Raw genomic sequence first — 20,645 nt, 5'->3', positions numbered from 1 at the left:
CTTCAGAATAGAGGATCATCAAAAACTTCCTCTACTGCAATGTGTTGTTAGAAAGAAACATATATATATATGTGTGTGTGTATATATATATGTATATATATGTGTGTGTATATATACATATATATATATATATATATATATATATATATATATATATATATATATATATGGAGAATAAGAAACCACACTGCCCTTATTCATGGAGTCACTTATTTCACAGGGAAAATAAAAATTTCTAAGTTACTGCACACTGATGGTATTCTTTGCTTTCCCCTAGGTTTACTTAGTGACTGACCAGCAGCCAGAACTTATATGGTAAAAGATCCTAGAAAAGAATTATTGTGGCCCTAAGTATTGCCCATTTTTCTGTTTAAAACATTTTTTGTTGTGTTGTTTCCAATTAACATATATAAGCAGCCAAAAATGACCTTGAATTGTTCATCTATATTCTGTCAAATTAAAGCCAAGTATCAGGATTCTATATGCTAGATATATGGTACCTGTATCTGGAGAAGCTGTTAGGTTAAATTAACAGATGAAAAGTCCCCAGGAAACTTGTGAAAACCCAGAGAATACATCACAGTAATCTGGCGTTGACAAAAAAAGACCTGGACAAATACTTCTGAAACTTCCTTGTACCATAATTCAGTTGAAAATGATTCTTCTCTCAAAAATCAGAAAGTTTGGTTAGTTGTTAATTTGTTTCACACATGATTTTTTTTTAAATTTATGATTTGAAAAGCAAGAACATTTGTATCAAAATTGAAAAAATAAAGCATGTGGCTCTGAAATGAGGACGCTCAAATGCTCTGATTGCATTCCCTTTAGGCAAACTGATAATCCCCAATTTATTAAGAAATATTTCTTCTAGCTAGTTTATTTCTAATTGGGGTCCTTTGTGTGTTTAGTTCCTGGAGGGTTAAAGAAATTGTCTGATCTCCTGACTGGCTATTCTTCATCTCTGGTTTCCCACACCAATCTTCCTTTTTCTTTCTTGTTGTAATACTTCTTCATTAGTTCATGTTCTCAGCCTCATTATACAGTCTTCTGGTATTGCTGTATATAATGCCAATCAACTCTGACACATTTTTGCTTTATTTTTTTTCCATTATAAGGCACTAAAAAAAAAGAAGTAAAGATGTCTACATCTTACTGTCTGCTAGGTAATCAGTTCTTTTACTATTTTCTTCCTTCTTTTCTTCCTTTCCTCTTTATTTTTCTTTCTTCCTTCCTTCCTTCCTTTCTTTCTCTCTTCCTTCCTTCATTCCTTCCTTCCTTTTCCCCTTCCTTCCTTCCTTCCTTCCTTCCCTTCCGTCCCTCCCTTCCTTCCTTTCTTTTTTTCAGGCTTTCTTTCATCTTTCATTAAAAGAGCGTTGTCACATTTTCCAAAATCAATATTCCATTTAATTTCTTAGCCAGCACATCATGACAGATTAATTTGTCTTTCCACCTTTAGTTCCCTTTTAAGCCACAGCCATCTAAAACATTACCTCAGGGGCTTCCCTGGTGGGGCAGTGGTTGGGAGTCTGCCTGCCGATGCAGCAGGCGGACTCCTGGACCGTGCACCGGTCCAGGAAGATCCCACATGACGCGGAGCGGCTGGGTCCGTGAGCCATGGCCTCTGAGCCTGTGCATCCAGAGCCTGTGCTCCGCAACAGGAGAGGCCACAACAGTGAGAAGCCCGCGTACCAGAAAAACAAACAAATAAACAAAAAAAAAAACATTACCTCAGTCTTTCCCAATGGCCATCACTTTGAATTATTATTTTCACCTCTGTTGTCAACAGATTTAAAAACAAAGGGTCCTGTAGTAAAGGTGAGCTTATTACTTTAGCTGTATGGCACAAAGTACTGAGATAAATATTCCATATATCTTTAAATTTATGCTTGTGGTATAAAGGACTATTTGGTTCTAATTTTTGTTTCTATAAAATTAAATTATAACATGATAACAGAAACTTCAACAAAATTAGAATAAATATAAATTAGGGTTTTTTAAATATAAAATTTGCCTGTCTATGGTTCACCAACTTATTTTTTTGATACATCTCACATAGTGTCTCTTACTATAATGAAACTCTCCTCAGTGATTTTATTTATAAAACAATAACTACAGAGTTACATGAAATTTCATGATTCAGTGACTGTCATCTAACCAACTCATATAAGATTGAATCATCCAAGGTTAAATAAAACACCTGCCTTCAAATATATATTACCTGATGTTTCTCTGATTTCAATCACACAATCAGCTACCTGACTTGAGAGATGGGAGGACAGATGAAGAATAAGAACAATTTGAGGCAATGACTGTAACTACTTAACTGTGTCAGCAAAACATTATATATATTTTTACAGTTTAGAATGGGCCTTCCTAAACCAGTAATATCTGAAATCACCAACGCAACATTTTTCAATACCTGGTAAGGAAAAAAAAAAAAGTTGACCTTCATATTGTTATAGAATTAAAAACTAAAAATTAACCCCCCCCCCAAAAAAATTCCATGTAGAGATCCAAAGATAGTTGTCAACAGAGATCTTTTAAAAGGGGTTTAAAATACAGTTCTCCTGAGATGCATATGTGCTGCTTTGCTACATTTACTCTTTAACCAATCAGCTGAATACCTTATACATACAGACTTTGTAAATGTTTGTTAAATGAATATATCAATGACTGTTATCTGCTATTTAGTCGCATTCAGGGCCAAGGCAGAGATGACATGTTCACCAGTAACAAATGTGTCCAATTTTAGTCTCAGCCTTTAGCCCTTTCTTCTATGATCTCCACTGTATTTCCATCCTTGTTTCCAGCCCATTGCCCTAATATTCCAATCACATAAGACTCTGGGAAAAATCTCCAAAAACATTGTTCACTAATCTGTGTATAGCCTCCTGCTGTTCCCTATGCCTATTCTTTATATTTCAAAACCCTCTAAATCTTTAAGAGGCGATCTGTTTTCTCCTTCACTCCATGATTCCTAAACTGGAATTAATTGATCCTATGCACCTGGCTCATATTGCTCAATTTCCAAACTGCACTTAGACACAGTATATTACATATAACAGACGATTATAAAATATTTTTAATACTGTAGGCAAAAGTCAGTTAAAGTTAAGGAGTAAATTTGCGAACAAATATTATTAAAGTATTCTAATGACTTAATGTAATTAATTATGGAAAGAAAATTACTCAAAACTGAAATAAATGTTTAAATATCATGACAGAGGATAATACTTATAAAATCTGTAATGCTTTAGTATTTACTTCTATTCTTTTATAAACATTATAGTTACTGCTACATGATTCCCAACACATATAAAATATTCACTAAGTCAACGTACTTAAGAGTAGCTTATCTCTTCTTCTTTCCCAGAAAGTAAAAGGTAGAAAAAAAGAAGAACATAACTAGGAGTTAGCCCATGTGGGGACTGATTGACTGAGAATGACATCAAGGAAATCAAATTCTGTAACTACATGACTTCCAAAACCACGATGGAAAATCAGAACCAGCAATCCTGTGAGTCAACTCGCTTCTCTTTAAATATCAAAGGGGAAATCTCCACAGTAAATGACCCCAGGACACCAAGAACCTCCAAAACTGTTCAGCAGTTTATACCTAGAGGTTAATTTAATTTGCATTCAAAATTATCACTTTAAATAATGAAAATGTTATTCCAAATTTAAAAATAAGATGTAAGTGAATATCCTACATAATAAAATTAAGATTCTGCTTGGTTATATATTTAATTTTATATTGGTTAAACGTATCTCCTTTATCCCTTACACAAGTAGTTGCTAAAACAACACATCTTTACTCTAAGAAGTTATACATCCTAAAAAGGATACTTTCATTCAAAGTACATTCAAATTAAAGTTTAACATTTCTACTTATCCTAAAAGCTACTATTAAAAAAAAAAAGAATTAGTGTAATTCATTGGCATCAAAATATTACCACTTAACATATGCAGCATGAAAAGAGGAAAGAAATCTTATATACTTCTGCCATAAATAAGAGGATTAAATATTGCCCATATTGAGATTATATCCTAAAATTATATTATGACCTTTTTAAAAATTCCAGAGTAGCCCCTGCAAATACAATCACACTACTGTGATAATTTATTTCATCCTGACAGAATTCTGAAAATGGTGCTACCAACTTGGCCAGGGTAACTCTTTTGTTTATAGTAATCCTAAACCTGCTCGGTACAGGTATCAACATACAACACCTAGTGAGATTTTTGCTGACCAGAAAATCCATCTTTGTGGTTACAGTGAGTTTATATATATACAGTCTATCATCATAAAGTTTAATTTTCAGACAGTGCCCTTCATTTCAAATTCTTGAGGGTAAAGATTCACTGTAACACCCAGGTACTGAAAACCAAGGTAGGATCCTCTGGATATGAATCGCAGCTTCACATATTTATTAGCTGTTTGACCTTGAACAAATTACATACTCTGGATCTTTTCTTCCTCCATAACAATGCCTACTTTGCTGGATTGCCATGAGAAATAAAGAAACCATTTTTTTCCCCAGGAAAAGTACAGAATGTAATACATAGTATAGTATAGAACATCATTAAATATTGCTATATCTGATTTCATTGCACTAACTAAACAATATCCTTTCTTTCCTGGTTTCTATTTGCCTTTATTATTTTCCCCTTTTCCACTTTCTTCCACCTTTCCTCAATCTAAGCCCTTTTCCTAACACGTCAAATAATATTTTTTTCCTTATTTGTTTTATTTATGATAGCTTGTTTTACATACAAAATTTGGAATATTAAAAGTCAATGAGTTGAAAATTTTTTATTTCCTGAAAAAAAATGTGTAATCCTGAATTTTCCAGTGATACCAACTTTTTTTGTAGACTTGAAGTTTTACTGGATTTACGGTGCACAGAAATCACTGAAGTTCAGAATTCCAGGCTAGAGTATTTCTAGAAGCAACAGTAATCCTAGAACTGCTAAACTTTTTATGGGGGGGAGGGCAGAATTTGCAGTCTTTCCTCAGTACTCCTCTAGTCTTGGGTAGACCCCACTGCTTTCTTGAAACTCCCCCTACTCCTCTTGTTTATTGATCTTCTCATTTACTCCTTCTATCAACAAATACTTTTGAAGAGTCTTTTAGGTGCCAAGTGAAGTGCTAAACAGATGAGAAGTAACAGGCAGAGCCTTTAAATCACTTGTTGGAGCAAACAGTCTCATAAGGAGAAAAACAACTGTTCAATTTTCTTACAGAGTTGTTAAGGCCTATAATGAGCTAATTAAATTACTCTACAGGGACTGTTAGGTGACACCTAAGTCATTAGGGTTTGTGAGGTTCAAGTGAGAATTCCCTAAAGAAGTGGTGCTTAAGGTGAGAGCTGTAGAAGTAGGAGGAAGCCAAGAAAACAGGGATATTTTTCTTCTACCGTCTACTATCTTCCCTCTATGCACTGAGTATTCTGGTCTCGGCTGAGAGATTTTTTTCTCTACCTGATGTTCAACCACCATCCTGGTTGAGTTGATGCAAAGGCCAAGCAACCCCCAAACTTCAGTTTCACCGTCCCCTCAACACTAATGACATTTGCCTACTTCCTCTATCAAAACACATGGACATACCAATGAGAAACTTCCTGTTTCAGATAAAAACATATTTCTCAGAATTTATCTCATTGAATTCTCTGGATATTTAACTATATTTCGTTTTCCTTTTCTGTCAAAAAAATTATTTTGAATTATTCTTATACCATTCTGTTTTCTCCTTCTCAGAATCTTTTTTCGCCCCTTTTGATCTCTTATTTCTCAACCTAGCCTTTAAATGTTGCTAATCTTTAGAAATCTACTTTTTTTTTTCTTTCTTACCCTACACACTCTCCAGGGAATGGCTTAAGTACACAATGATCCACATGCTGATTCCCAAGTATCTATTTCTAGCTGAGATTTCTCCTTGAATTGTGGAGCTGTGTTTGATTAGGCTGCCTGAGTATTTTTCTTAACATATCACTTGTGTCTCAAGTGAAATTTGTCCAAGCTTATAATCTTCCTCCCTAGTCAAACTTCATCAGAGTTTGTTTTACATATTCAATTGTTCCCTATCATTGAGTAGTATCACTATTGACATTGTGTTTCAATTCAGAACACTAGATAATAATTCTCACTCTTCCTTTTACTCTACCACCTACATAGAATTAATCATCATTTCACACTAAATTTCACCTGTTCAATATACCTAGAGGCCAGCTACTCACCAAACCCATTACAATTCTCATAGTTTGAGTGACCAACACTTTTTGTTAGTATTACATCATTCTATTTGTGGTAAATTGATTTTTTTAAAGAGATTTTATTCATTAATTTTTTTTTTTTTTTTTTAATTTTTGGCTGCATTGGGTCTTCATTGCTGTGCACGGGTTTTCTCTACTTGCAGCGAGCGGGGGCTACTCTTCGTGGAGGTGCATGGGCTTCTCATTGCGGTGGCTTCTCTTGTTGTGGAGCATGGGCTCTAGGTGCATGTGTTTCAGTTGTTGTGGCACGTGGGCTCAGTAGTTGTGTTTCGCGCGCTCTACAGCACAGGCTCAGTAGTTGTGGCGCAAGGGCTTAGTTGCTCCGCGGCATGTGGGATCTTCCTGGACCAGGGCTCAAATCTGTGTCCCCTGCATTGGCAGGCAGATTCTTAACCACTGAGCCACCAGAGAAGCCAAATAAATTTTTCCAATTTTTATTCCCATTTATTATTTGCCTTTCTTGTAAGATAATTATAGTTCCCACGATACTAACCTCAGCCTTGGCCATTTGGCTAGCTTTAGTTAATGAAGTGAGAATTCATACCTGTGGTTTCAGATTAGAAACTAGCCATCAGGTGACTCAGCCATTGTTTCACCTTTTTATTGTAAGGTAAATACAGATACTGAAAACACATAAAGCAAAAATATGTGAATAAGGCAAAACCCCTAGCAGCCACACCCAGACCAAGAAAAAGAACTAGATCACACACCTCAAAAATCCCATCAAAATCATAGCCCCCCTTCTCCCTTCCTCCAAAAGTAACCACCACACTGAATTTTATATTTTGTATTTTAAGTAAACAATTCTTTATGTTTCTTTATGGCTTTGTCATCCAAATTTGCATCTCAAGACAGTCTAACTTAATTTTGCATGACTTTTGAACTTGCTACGTGCTTTAATTATCTTTTAATCTACAGGTTCCCACCCAATCTATTTATTTTCCCCACAATTTTTTTTTTTTGTTGTTGTTGTTGAAGTACCTACACCAATTGGCATCTAGAGTTTCTGGCTATAAATCTTGCTTATTATATATATGACATGTTTCTTTGTCCTTCAAATTGGTAACTGGAGCCAGGGGCTTGATCAGATTCAGGCTGGTTCACTCTGGTACAACTGTGGATGATATGCTCTTCCATCAAGAGGCATCTCTCTCATTCATATTCTTTATCTCTCTCTCTCTCCTTTCTGTCTCTCTTAGCAAAGTTAGCAGCCTTTGATTCTCAATGCCTCACTGAGGTGAAAAAAAGGGATGTTTTAATTCTCTCATTTTGTTTTTATACATTAGCTGAAATAATTTTACCAGGAGATACTTCCCTTTTTATACTATTTGATTCATACTGGTATCATTCATATGGAAAAAATAAGATAAGTAAATTTTAATTTGTGCCTTTTATTTATTCAGTTTTCAAAATAATCAACTGGTTCTCTACCATCCTCTGAAGATGACCAATTCAAGAGCTCTTTTTATATATTATAAACCCACAGATTTAAACTTATTCAATGGATTTATATCAGTTGCAATTTTTATCCATATTGGAGCTTAGTATGTCCTATTTTTGGTCAGTGGGAACCTCTTAAAATTGGCTCCTGAATTTTTTGACATGAACTTAGCAATTTTTGGTAGATTTGTTGCTATCTGGCATGAAAGATATTTCAGGCCCATCTTTTACATTTCCTGCCCAAGACCTGGAATAAGTCATTTCTCTAAAAATACATGGTTTCTTCTAATGGAAAATAGTATATTAAGATAAGAATCTTGGTACTAGGAATGCTTACTGTTGCTAGACAAATCATTGTTTTTAGACCTTCTCAGTGGACAAAGCCAACATATCTTGAGAGTTCATGCTTATATTTCCAGTTTAAATTCAGGAATACAGTGTTAATTTACTTCTATATCAGTATAGATACTGTATCAGTATTTCCTTTCTTCTACACTGAGAAATCAGGTTCTCGAGAGTATAAGGATCTGATAGAACTAGAACAGATCATAATTACTTATTTGCTTTATTATACATATCACATACAACAATCTCAGAATTACAATACTACCACCATGAAATATTCTATTTAAAAAAGAACTGAAAACATATGTTTGCATGTGCTATTCCTATTATAGCCTATTTTTTGTGATTGTAGTATTTTCACATTGTCAGATTATAAAGCCATTATATATTATAATCTTACCCTTTTAATCTTTACTTAATCTTAAATGACTAAATTTAATCTTAAAATTATATATTTAATGCTCTCTATCAGTCTTTAGGTTAATGTTTCTTCAATCATTATGACTGTCTGAAGTTGTTTATTTATTTTTGGAGTTGCAGTGGGCTTTTAATGAGATAAATTAATAAAAACCAAAATTTTACCAGCCAACTTTTCTGAATTTTATAAACTCAGCAGAGACACTGGTCAATATATGTGTGTAATATAACAATATTACACATTCCAACAAAAATAGAGCTCTACTGGAACATTTGTCAATTAACAGAAAGCCAATTTTCCCTCTCCCCAAATGTTTTCAAAATTTTTAGTCCCCACTGTTCACATCTCAGTAGAACTGCTCCCTTATGGCTAGGGACATTGGAATTCTCTCCCATTTTTACTGAACATTTTAAATTTCAAATTTCAGTTTTGTTTCAAAATGGGGAACAGTGACTTTGTTTTCGCCAGTACCCTTCCTATATAATGTGGTATATACATACCACATTTTCTTTATGCATTCACCTATTGATGGACACTTAGGTTGTTTCCATGTCTTGGCTATTGTAAATACTGTTGCAATGGACATGAGAGTGCAGATATATCTTTGAGATAGTGATTTCATTGCCTTCAGATATATACTCAGACGTGGGATGCTGGATTGTATGGCAGTTCTATTGTTTACTTTTTGAGGAACTTCCACACTATTTTCCTTACTGGCTATGTTAATTTACATTTCCACCAACAGTGCACAAGGGTTCCATTTTCTCCAAATCCTTGCCAGCACTTGTTTTCTTGTGTTTTTGATGACAGCCATTCTAACAGGTGTGAGGCGGTATCTCACTGTGGTTTTGATTTGCATTTCCCCTATGATTAGTACCTTTTATAGTACCTGTCGGCCATTTGAAGATTTTCTTTGGAAGAATGTTTATTCAGGTCCTTTGCCCATTTTTTAATTGGATTGAGTTGTATGAGTTCCTCATGTATTTTTAGACATTAAGTCCTTAGCAGATTTGTGGTTTCTATATATTTTCTCTCATTCCATAGGTTGCTTTCTCATTTTGTTGACTATTTATTTTGCTGAGCAGAAACTTTTTGGTTTGATGTAGCTGTACTTTATTTTTGCTTTCGTTGCTTGCGCTTTGGTGTCAAATCCATAAAATCATTGTCAAGACCAATACCAAAGAATTTTTCCCCTAAGTTTTCTTCTTTAGTATGATATTAAACTTGGCTTGCTAATTTTTTTGTGTGTTGAGAAATTTGCATCTATATCCATCAGGGATATTGGCCTATAGTTTTCTTATCTTGTAGTGTTCTTTTCTAGCTTTGGTATCAAGGTAATGCTGGCCTCATAAAATAAGTCTGGAAGCATTCCTTCTTCTTCAAGTTTTTGAAAGAGACTGAGAAGGATTGGTGTTAATTCTTCTTTGTTTTTAAAAAGATACATATTCTTATTAGTAACAGTAAGAATCATGGTCAGCCACTGTCAGAAGAAATCTATATTGACCAAATTATCTATCTCTGTTAAAGGCTATTATCAACAATAAATAACATTTGTAGATATTGCTATTGTTTATAAATATCTGCCTGTTAGTGTCTAGACTTTTCTTTTGACTACCCCAATGCCTTTCAATTTCACCAATATGAATTTGAAAATCTGCTGAAATGTTACTTTATAAAATATTATCACTAGTACAGTTCTATTTAGTGTAGATAAAATAAACACTACATAGAAATGGTGATCATTTTTAAAAATATGTAGAAAAAAGAAAAGGAGATTTTAAGGTATTCCTATATTAACATTCTGTTTTGCACCAAATACTCTGCTTATCCCTAATGATATAAAAGTGATTAAATTATGAATTATGATCTAGCACTAAAAGCATTTACAGCCTGATATTTTTTCTTCCTTTTTTTTTAACCTAGGCCTGTGCTAATTTTATATAATGTCAATAATTTGATTCAAATTTCACAGATTTCTCACAATAGTTAAATTGTTATGCAATGGCTTTAAATTTTTAATTTCTTTTTGTTCCTATATTGCTGCTTGTGTATTACTGCAGGATTTGTTCACAAAAAAGTATGTTAATGAGAAATCTGTTTTGTAAACACTGTAGTTTTAGATTATTTCCTCATTTTTTAAACCTCCCCACATCACAAGTATAGAATAATGTAATAACTTTATTATCCATAGAATGCCAATCACTTGGAAAACTGCTTTCTTTTTTGTGTGAGATACAAAATTTTTCATGTGGACTTTCTCACCATAGTGGACACAGTAGAGATCTTCTGTAAAAAATCAAATGAGAAAGCAAAATTCAGAATAAGAGAAAATGCAAGCAAACGTTTGATGTCTTTATAGTTTAGCTTTTTAGTCAGGGATTTTGTGTTTTACCTATATCAGAATATGTTTGGTAATCAATGCTATTAATAATGAACAGATTGCTAGACCATGTCTTTCTGATGCTTCCATACTGGAAAAAGAAAGCTAATGTAGAACTCAGGAGAATAGAACATGTACAAATGATAAATGAATGACACTGGTGTTCTATATAATAGTTATCAGTTGGCGCAATCTCCTATATAACTTTTGTGGTTCTAACGTAGTAAGGAAAAACATGCTGGAAATTTTTTAAGTAGACCTTAAATGAAAACCAAGGTTCTGTTTATTTTTTCTTCTATTGATTTATTTTTAAAAATTTTATTCAATTTATTTAAACTGAAAACAACGAAAAGAAAACAAAACAAGAAACAGTTCACCAGTGAAACCATCTGGTTCTGGATTTTGTTGGGAGGTTTTTAATGACTGACTCAATCTCTTTACTTGTTATCGGTCGGTTGTTATTTTTGATTTCTTCATAATTCAGTCTTGGTAGTTTGTATGTTTCTAGGAATTTATTAATTTCTTCTAAGTTATCCAATTTGTTGGACAAGACCTCAGCCTGTGCTCTTCTATCAGGTGGGGAAGCAAACTGTGTTCCGAAGTTGACAGTTGGGATTTGAGATCAAGTAGGCCACTAACTGTGCTTGGCTGTTCAGCAAAGTCTGTAGTGGGGCTTTTTGGTTGGGAGGATCTGTATCTCAAGAGTTCCGTGAGGCTAGGACTGTGCTCCAGGGTAGGGAAGGGTTGATGTCCTAGCTCCCTAGCTGGGTGGGACTGCAGGCTGAGTTCTGAGGCTGTCCAAGGTCACTGTTCAGGCTCCCTGGTTATGTAGGACTAGAGGCTGCACTCAGTAATTGGGCAGGATTGTAGGCTTGGCTTCCTGCCCAAGATTGTCTATAGGATGGGATCAGCAGCTGCCTAGCTTCTCTGGCCTGGAGGGTCTAGAAGCTATAATCCTCCGTAGTTGGGCAGGACATCAATATTTTTCTTTCCCATGCCAGGGTGGGGTCATAGAACAGGCTCCATGGCCAGCACAGCTTGTACTCAACAGAGCTCCTTGGCCAGATAGGGCTTACGGATTTAGTTCCGCAGATGGGCAGAGCCCATGGCTGAGATCTCTGCTCAGTTGCAGCTGCAAGGAGAAATATGGTTAGCCAAGATATGAGTGTTGGTTGCTGTAAACTCCTCCGCTCAACGTCTCTGTTTTTCCTGATCTCCAGAGATCAATTCCTGCAGATTCCCCTAGTGAACTGTGTGGGACAAGACACAGGTGGACCTTCCAGGAAGGGCCTTCTGAGGGAGTTGGATATCCACCTTGTGCTTTCCTTTTCACACTGGAGAAATCATAGGTCCAAAGGGGCACTCTTGGTGCAGCACTGCCCCTGCCCTGGGGGAGGGGCAATGCAGTCAGAATGTAGCTGCTCCTCTTACCTTTCTGATGTTGATTCTTCTCAGTCTCTGTGGTCCAGAGGGGTGCTTAAGCCTCACCTCTGGAATTTGGGATTTTCACAGTGGTGTCTTCTCCATAAATGGTTGCTAGTTTGTCTTCTTATGAGGGAGACTGAAGTCAGGAATGACCTATGTCATCATTTTGATGACATCACCCAAGCAAGAGCATCTTAATATGTATATTATTGTAGTATCCATTTGATATCATGTTTGTTTGTCCCGTATTTTTTCCTATTGGCTACTGCCCTTGCCTATGTGATTATGGTAGGGATGACAATTGTATGGACCTTGCTACCAATCAAATGTCTTTCAATCAGCCAATTAGGTATCAACCTAGGCACAGTGATTTGCTCATATGTGTTACTGAGGACTAAATTGTGTTCCCCCAAAATTCATTTATTGAAGGCTTAACTCCCAATGTGACTGTATTTGGAATAGGGCCTTTAAGAAGGTAATTCAAGTTAAATGAGGTCATAAGGGTAGGGCCCTAATCTGATAGCACTGGTGACCTTATAAGAAGAGGAGGAGACATCAGAGCTCTCTAGCTCTCTCTCTGCTCACAAAAGGGGCCAAACCAATATAAGCACACAGTGAGAAGGTGGCCATATGTAAACCAGGAAGAAAGGTCTCATCAAAAACTAACAATACTGATGCCTTGATTTTGGAGTTCAAGCCTCCAGAGCTGTGAGAAAAACAAATTCTATTGTTTAAGCCACCTCATCTAGGTATTCTGTTATCACAGCCAAACAGACAGATACACACAGGCATGTTTATTGCAGTCCAGGTAGACTGTATTAGAGTGCATGGACATTGAGGGAGACATGGCAGTTCTCTTTCTCTGGGATCACTAGCTCTAAGGACAAAATCTTGGAGCTTCTAGAAGCCTCTATACCTGATACAGTGTTATAAAAAGCCTGCTAATACATACATCAAAACTGAGTGATGGCAAAACAGAGACTGGGGAGGAGAGAGGGAGTAGAGACAGAGATACAGGGACAGAGACAAAGAGTTGATTCACTGTTTGAAATTCTGGATCCAATAATGTCAGAAGCCAGTGATACCAGAGATTTCTTAGTGATGTGAAATAATAAATCCCCTTTCCTTTTTCCTTTCCTTTCCTTTCCTTTTCTTTCCTTTCCTTTGCTTTCCTTTGTTTTCCTTTCCTTTGCTTTCCTTTCCTTTTTCCTTTCCTTTCCATCCTTCTTTTCTTGTTTTGTTTTGTTTCATTAAGCTAATTTTAGTTGAATTCCTATCTTTTACAATCAAAAGAGTGACTTGTATATAGAGATTCTGCTTCAGCCTGGTCTCCCGCATATACTCTCAATAAGAACAGGGAGTGAGGGCAGAAAATGAGTTGAATTAGCTCACAAGTACAAAAGCAGTAGATATTTAGGAAAGATGGGGTAAGTGGGTTTCTCAACACATACTTACATAATGTTTGGAATTACTGAAGTAAATTAGGATATTGGTGAGAAATAAAAAAGAATTCTACTAGAATCAGACTTTGTGTCTATAAAATAAGATTGTTTGTAGTTCTCCAAATCTGGAAAATACACATCAGAATTTAAACTTCTGCCTACTTCTTTGGTCACTGTTATCAATAAAGAGCAAAAGCTACTTTGTCAGCATTTTTATACAAGTAATAATGCTCCATACCATTATACTCACCCCTCATTAAAGCTACTAAATAACTGCTTTATTTGCATATTTACACAATGTCCACCTCATTATGGATATTTAATGCATCCTTATTAATAGCTTTGGTATTAACAAAGAGGAAAAAATATCATGATTTACAAATGGTAAAACAGACTTACAAAGACCTGTAGTAATTTCCTTTTAATTCTCTAAGCCACAGCACACATTTTTGAAGCAATCAATATGGTTTTTAAACCTCTACAATAAACAAGCAATCATAAAATTCACAGGTAAATTGCTACTACTAGCTAACATTTAATGTGTGCTCACTACATGCCCCTCATGGTTTAAGAGCTTTAGCTATTTTAACTCATTCAATTCTCACAACACCCCTGATTCAGTATTATCTTTATTTACAGATAAAGAGACTGAATTACAGGATTCCAGGGTCTGCACAATATCACACAATTGACTAGAATTTGATTCACAGCAGCCTGAAAATAAATCATTTTATCCATTATGCAAAAAGGCCTCCAAAAGATCATGTAGTGTATTCCCTTTATTTCACAGTTGAAGAAATGAAGGCCAGGTGGGAATAAATGACAAACCAAGTTTTCATGTCCAGGTAATGATGGAACCATGACGGAAACTCCCAGTCCCCAGATTCCCAATTCTGAACTCTTCCTACTATGTCTATGATAAAGTTCCCCAAACCAAAATACGTGGTGATTTGAATCATCTAGGTATCTAAAACTTCTTACAATTTTAAAGTGGCTTTGTAATAGTCATCTTGGTGAGACTGAACTACATTTTTCAAAATTCCTTTCTTGTATGTTTCTGATTAGGGTGGGCTACAAGGAGATTCTCCCATGAGACTTTGAGAAGGGAAGTAAGAAAGCAAGTGTTTTGTAGTTCACGTACAATGCCGCTGATCGGTTTGCTAACCTCATTACTGTGAATCTATAACTGGGTCTGCAACTGCGCTACACTTCCTTGGATCCTCCTTCAGCTTCTCTGACTCCTAGTCCAGGTGTGTGTGTTTAGTTATGCCAAAAAAACTCTGGTTTCTGTAGAGCTCCCATGCCAAAAATTTCAGAAGCATTAAGAACTGTCACAGTTTTCTATCTTGTTCTCATGAGGTTAGCTTATTCTTAAACTTTTTACTTTATCTTCCATTCCCAACTGTCTCCCCAGCCACTCCTGTCATTACACAATAGGTTCATGAATAGAGTGGCCATTGCAATACAGATAGAAGTTTTTCACAGGGTCAGCAATTTGGGTTTCCACACTAACCCAGGACAATCTTGCTATAGCCACTTCTGGATGCCCCTTTTGCCAACAGCAGAAACCAACACTGTACCCCCATTATGGCACCATCTCCTGAAAAATCAGTCAGCTGCCTGGTGCCAGGTTGATTATATTGGACCTCTCCCAACATGGTAGGCACAGTGCTTTGTTCTTATTGGAACAGACAATATCCTGGATATAGACTCGCCCTCTCTGCTTGCAGTGCATCTCCCAAAGTATTGTCCATAGATTTACTGGATAATCTTATCCATACTAGTCTTATCATGTTCTCTATATGCTGAAGAGCTTGCAGGGCTGCTGCACAATCCTCCAGCATAAAGTATATGTATGATCTGGTATATGATGCTGTTTGTCTGCTAACCAGGAATCAAAGGATACAAATAAGAGTAGCTCCTCACAATATTACTCCATGACCAAAATGTTTACTTTCTGTCCATATAACTTTAGGTTCTGCTAGTCTAGAGCTCTTAGTTCCAAAGGAAGAATGCTTCCACGTAAACAAAGTTCCCCAAACCAGAAACATATGGAGATTTCAATCTCAAGGGAATTAAAAGTTCTCACAATTTTAAAGTAGCTTGATTACTTATTCATCGGCCAGTTTGAACTACATTCTCCAGAAATCCCTTTCGTCTATGTTTCTGGTTAGAGTGGACCACAAGGAAATTCTTCTATGAGATTTAGAGAAAGGAAGTGAAACATCAACCTTTTTGTATCTCACAAATGTTGCTGAACTGCAGACTAACTTCAGGAAACACAAAATGATACCATTAAACTATAAATTGAGCCTGCTACCTGGCCACTTTGGGGTTACTGAAGTAATCTAAATCAACAGCCAAAGAAGATAGTTACTAGACTAACTGGGATTATTGATCTTGACCATCAAGGAGAAGCCGGGTTGCTACTGCACAATCAGGTAAGAGGAACACGTCTGTAATGCAGAAGATCCTCCAGGTGTTCCTTAGTACTCCTATGTTCTGTGATTAAAGTTGATGGAAAACTAAAACGACTCAAGTCAGGCAGGCCTGCTAAGGACCCAGAACCTTCAGGAAGAAAGACTGTGTCATGGGTAAGAAACTAATACCAGCTGAGATGCTAACTGAGGAAAAGGGGGTAGGAAATGAGTAGAAGAAATAGCTATAAATACCAGCTATGACCATATGGCCAGTTGTAAAAAGAAGGACTGTGATAGTTAGGAATACTAATTCATGATTTTGATATGACCATGTTTGTTTATCAACCCCCAATTTTTCTTTTCTTCCTCTCACTCATCTCCTTATCAAATATAAGATACGTTAATAGTAGTTAAGTTTATAAGTCAGTATTTAAAGTACAAGATATTCAACTTGAAGTATGAATTAGGAGAAGAATGAAAATCATCCAAAGACAAAAGAAGGACTTCTATTCTCTTAGGAGGAAGAAGTGAGCTTATTTTCAGTTATATTTAGGATACATATATCATGTTGGATGGAAGTTTAACTTTGTCATTATCTTTACTTGGAGGCAAAGCATGATTTAAGATTACAGGTGCTAAGTTGGTAAGGAATGTATTATGGGCTCTACAACATGTTGACTTGACTATGATGAACTACATTTCCCAGAATCCCTTCTCCTGTATACAGTCAGCCCTTTATATCCTCCAGTTCCACATCACACCCACAAATTCAACCAACCACAAGCCAAAAATATTCATAAAGAAAAAAGGTTTCCCCAAAAGTTCAAAAAAGCAAAGCTTGAATTTTCCATGTACTGGCAGCTATTTATCTAGCATTTACATTGTATTAAGTATTATAAGTAATCTAGAGATGATTTAAAGTATATGAGAGTGTTTGAGGGAACCTACTCACAATGCAAATACTACACTATTTTATACGCATCTGCAAATTTTGGTTGGATGCACTCTTGGGCCAAGTGCTTTTATTTAGCTCTGTGGTAAAGGACCCCACCTTCTGCAGGTCTTTCACATCACCAAGGTCAGAGGAAACAAGAAATGGTATACATTTCAGTTCCTCCTCCTAGGGCTCTAGCTTGTTGTCTAGGTTGTTTTTAATCTTCCCCACTCTGTATCCATCTTCCTTCCCAACTGTCTTCCCTGTGGACTTCTAGTGCCAGCATTAGAAGCAAAGATCACAGATATGCAGAAACTGCTTTACCAACTCCCACAACTGCATATGGTCAAATCCTTGTAATAGATATATACATATAGCTATATATATCTATCTGTTCCTATCTATCTATCTATCTATCATTTATCAATCCATCCATCTATCTCCAGTGGTTCTGCTTCTCTGATTGAACTGACTGACACAAACAGACTATAAATAAATTGTAATTAAAGAGCCCTCATGAAATATTCCTATGAAACTGGTAATATTAAAGAAAACAAAAGTATGTATTATTTAGCCAACAAGATTACATTTCACTACCTCTACAATGTCTCATTTTGTCAATACAGATCTACTTATTTGAAAAGCATGATTGAATTTATCAGTGACTTGAACTAACTTAAGCCAGTTTAGCAAAAATTTCTAAACATATAATCATATGTAAATATATTTCTAATAACGCTGTCACTGTTTTAATAGCACATATTTCATAGTAATATCTCCTTTCCTGTGCTTAACACAATTATGTAAAATTATTAGTAAGGTTATTTTACAGATTGAGGAAACTGAGGCTTAGAATCATTAATTTTCTTCCAAATCACATAACAAGTAAATGACAGGACACTTTGAATACAAGATATTTAATTCCATATCCTGCTCATTTATGTGCAAAAGGCTGTATTGCTGTTCAGAATAAATTAATTGAATTTTACTATTATTAAATTTATAAATTAATGAGCTTTGTTGTTAGGCACAAATATAACATTGCACACAGCCTCAAGTTTATGGGTCTTCAGAGTGTGTGCTTGGCAAATCTTAGTTGTTGATTTTATGATTATCATTATTAGTACTTTAATCTGACAGCTCTTGGCATGATTGTCTCACAATTTGCTTTATGCATCTTGTCATGTCTATTCAGTAATACTATAAACCTAGCACATCAGAGGGCAGCAAATTTGCAGCAGATCAGTTCTTTGGATTTAGATTGGCTGGGCAGAGCCACCTGCCAATCATGTGTTCTCAACAAAATTACGTTTTAAAAGCTTTGGTTCCCTCACCTGCAACCTAGGCATAATAGTAATAGCTACCTTATAGTGCTGTTGTTTGAGTTTCATTATTAGAGCAATGGCAAACCACTAAGGTGTTTTAAGACGGAAAATTTCTACTTACCCTTTTAAAAGACTGTCTGACTTCTGAGGCAAAAGTGGAGATGAGAAAAGAATTTTGCAGTTTGTAGCACGTTCAGGGGCTGATCGGTGGTGTCTCTGACTAGGATGGTGTATCAGTAGAGTTATGATTTTACTGGTAGAATTCACAGAACCTGGTTGTAAATGAAAAGTATGAGAAAGAAGTTAAGGAAGATCCTCAGGTTTCTAGATTAAGCAATAGAGGAGATGAAGTTTCTGTAAACAGAAAAAAAAAGACTATACAGAAAAGGAACATATTTTGGCAGTGGTAATAGTGTTAGTAAGAGACTTAATCAAAAGCAAACTTTTTGACTTTCCTTCTATTGCTCCCTGGAGCATGAATTTCATTTCTTTGCTTTATTTTTATGAATATCTACACTTTTCAAGTCTGAGAGTCTAGCAGAATACCCCAATATTCTAGAATACCCTAGAATATTATGGGAGGGCCATTTTGATAAATGCTCAGATATTTTTTAAAAAGAACACTCCCAGAGAAATGGAAATAAAAACGAAAATAAACAAATGGGACCTAATGAAACTGAAAAGCTGTTGCACAACAAAGGAAACCATAAACAAGGCAAAAAGAACCCTCAGAATGGGAGAAAATATTTGCAAATGAAGCAACTGACAAAGGATTAATCTCCAAAACATACAAGAAGCTCATGCAGCTCAATATTAAAAAAACAAACAACCCAATCCAAAAATGGGCAGAAGATCTTAATAGACATTTCTTCAAAGAAGACATACAGATTGCCAACAAACACTTGAAAGGATGCTCAGCATCACTAATCATGAGAGAAATGCAAATCAAAACTACAGTGAGGTATCACCTCACACCAGTCAGAATGGCCATCATCAAAAAATCTACAAACAATAAATGTTGGAGAGGGTGTGGAAAAAAGGGAACCCTCTTGCACTGTTGGTGGGAATGTAAATTGATACAGCCACTATGGAGGACAGTATGGAGGTTCCTTAAAAAACTGAAAATAGAACTCCCATATGACCCAACAATCCCACTACTGTACACATGCCCTGAGAAAACCATAATTCAAAAAGAGTCATGTACCACAATGTTCATTGCAGCACTATTTACAATAGCCAGGATATGGAAGTAACCTAAGTGTCCATTGACAGATGAATGGATAAAGAAGATGTGGAACATATGTACAATGGAATATTACTCAGCCATAAAAAGAAAGGAAATTGAGTTATTTGTAGTGAGGTGGATGGACCTAGCGTCTGTCATACAGAGTGAAGTAAGTCAGAAAGAGAAAAACAAATACTGTATGCTAACACATATATATGGAATCTAAAAAAAAAAAAAAAAGGTTCTGATGAATCTAGGGGAAGGACAGGAATAAAGACGCAGATATAGAGAATAGACTTGAGGATACAGGGAGGGGGAGGGGTAAGCTGGGACAAAGTAAGAGAGCAACATTGACAAATATACACTACCAAATGTAAAATAGATAACTAGGGGGAAGCAGCCACATAGCACAGGGAGATCAGCTCGGGGCTTTGTATCCACCTAGAGGGGTGGGACAGGGAGAGTGGGAGGGAGAAGCAAGAGGGAGGGGATATGGGGATATATGTATATGTATAGCTGATTCGCTTTGTTATACAGCAGAAACTAACACACCATTGTAAAGCAATTATACTCCAATAAAGATGTTAAAAAAAAAAGAACTCTTTTTATTGGATAAGTATCTTTTTTTTTTTTTTTTTTTTTTCGGTATGCGGGCCTCTCACTGTTGTCGCCTCTGCCGTTGCGGAGCACAGGCTCCGGACGCGCAGGCTCAGTGGCCATGGCTCACGGGCCCAGCTGCTCCGCGGCATGTGGGATCTTCCTGGACCGGGGCACGAACCCGTGTCCCCTGCATCGGCAGGCGGATTCTCAACCACTGCGCCACCAGGGAAGCCCTGGATAAGTATCTTTAAATGATTTTATAGACATTGCTCTCTAACTTATTATTAATATCTTTAGGATCTAAATAACACCTTTCTGCAACAACCCATTGTTCTATTGTTTTTAATATAACCCCTATTAAAGAGAGCTATGACACGTTTCTCTATGAAGGAATGATTCATACCCTTTGCTTTAAATTT

The 20,645-nt window shown here is 36.0% G+C and overlaps 1 protein-coding gene across 1 annotated transcript in view; it reads right to left on the bottom strand.

Moving 5' to 3' along the window:
* Nucleotides 1-20,645, bottom strand: part of TENM2 (teneurin transmembrane protein 2) — a 3,844,234-nt gene that overhangs the window by 2,957,143 nt on the left and 866,446 nt on the right. The window contains exon 4 of the mRNA XM_067032280.1: nucleotides 18,523-18,673. The gene's annotated coding sequence lies outside the window, so the exon portion shown is untranslated. The remainder of the gene's footprint in view (nucleotides 1-18,522; nucleotides 18,674-20,645) is intronic.

This window comes from Kogia breviceps, chromosome 4 (genome assembly GCF_026419965.1).
Source record: "Kogia breviceps isolate mKogBre1 chromosome 4, mKogBre1 haplotype 1, whole genome shotgun sequence".
Lineage (NCBI taxonomy): Eukaryota > Metazoa > Chordata > Mammalia > Artiodactyla > Physeteridae > Kogia > Kogia breviceps.
Note: the sequence above shows the minus strand (reverse complement) of the source record. Positions and strands in the feature narration are given on the sequence as shown.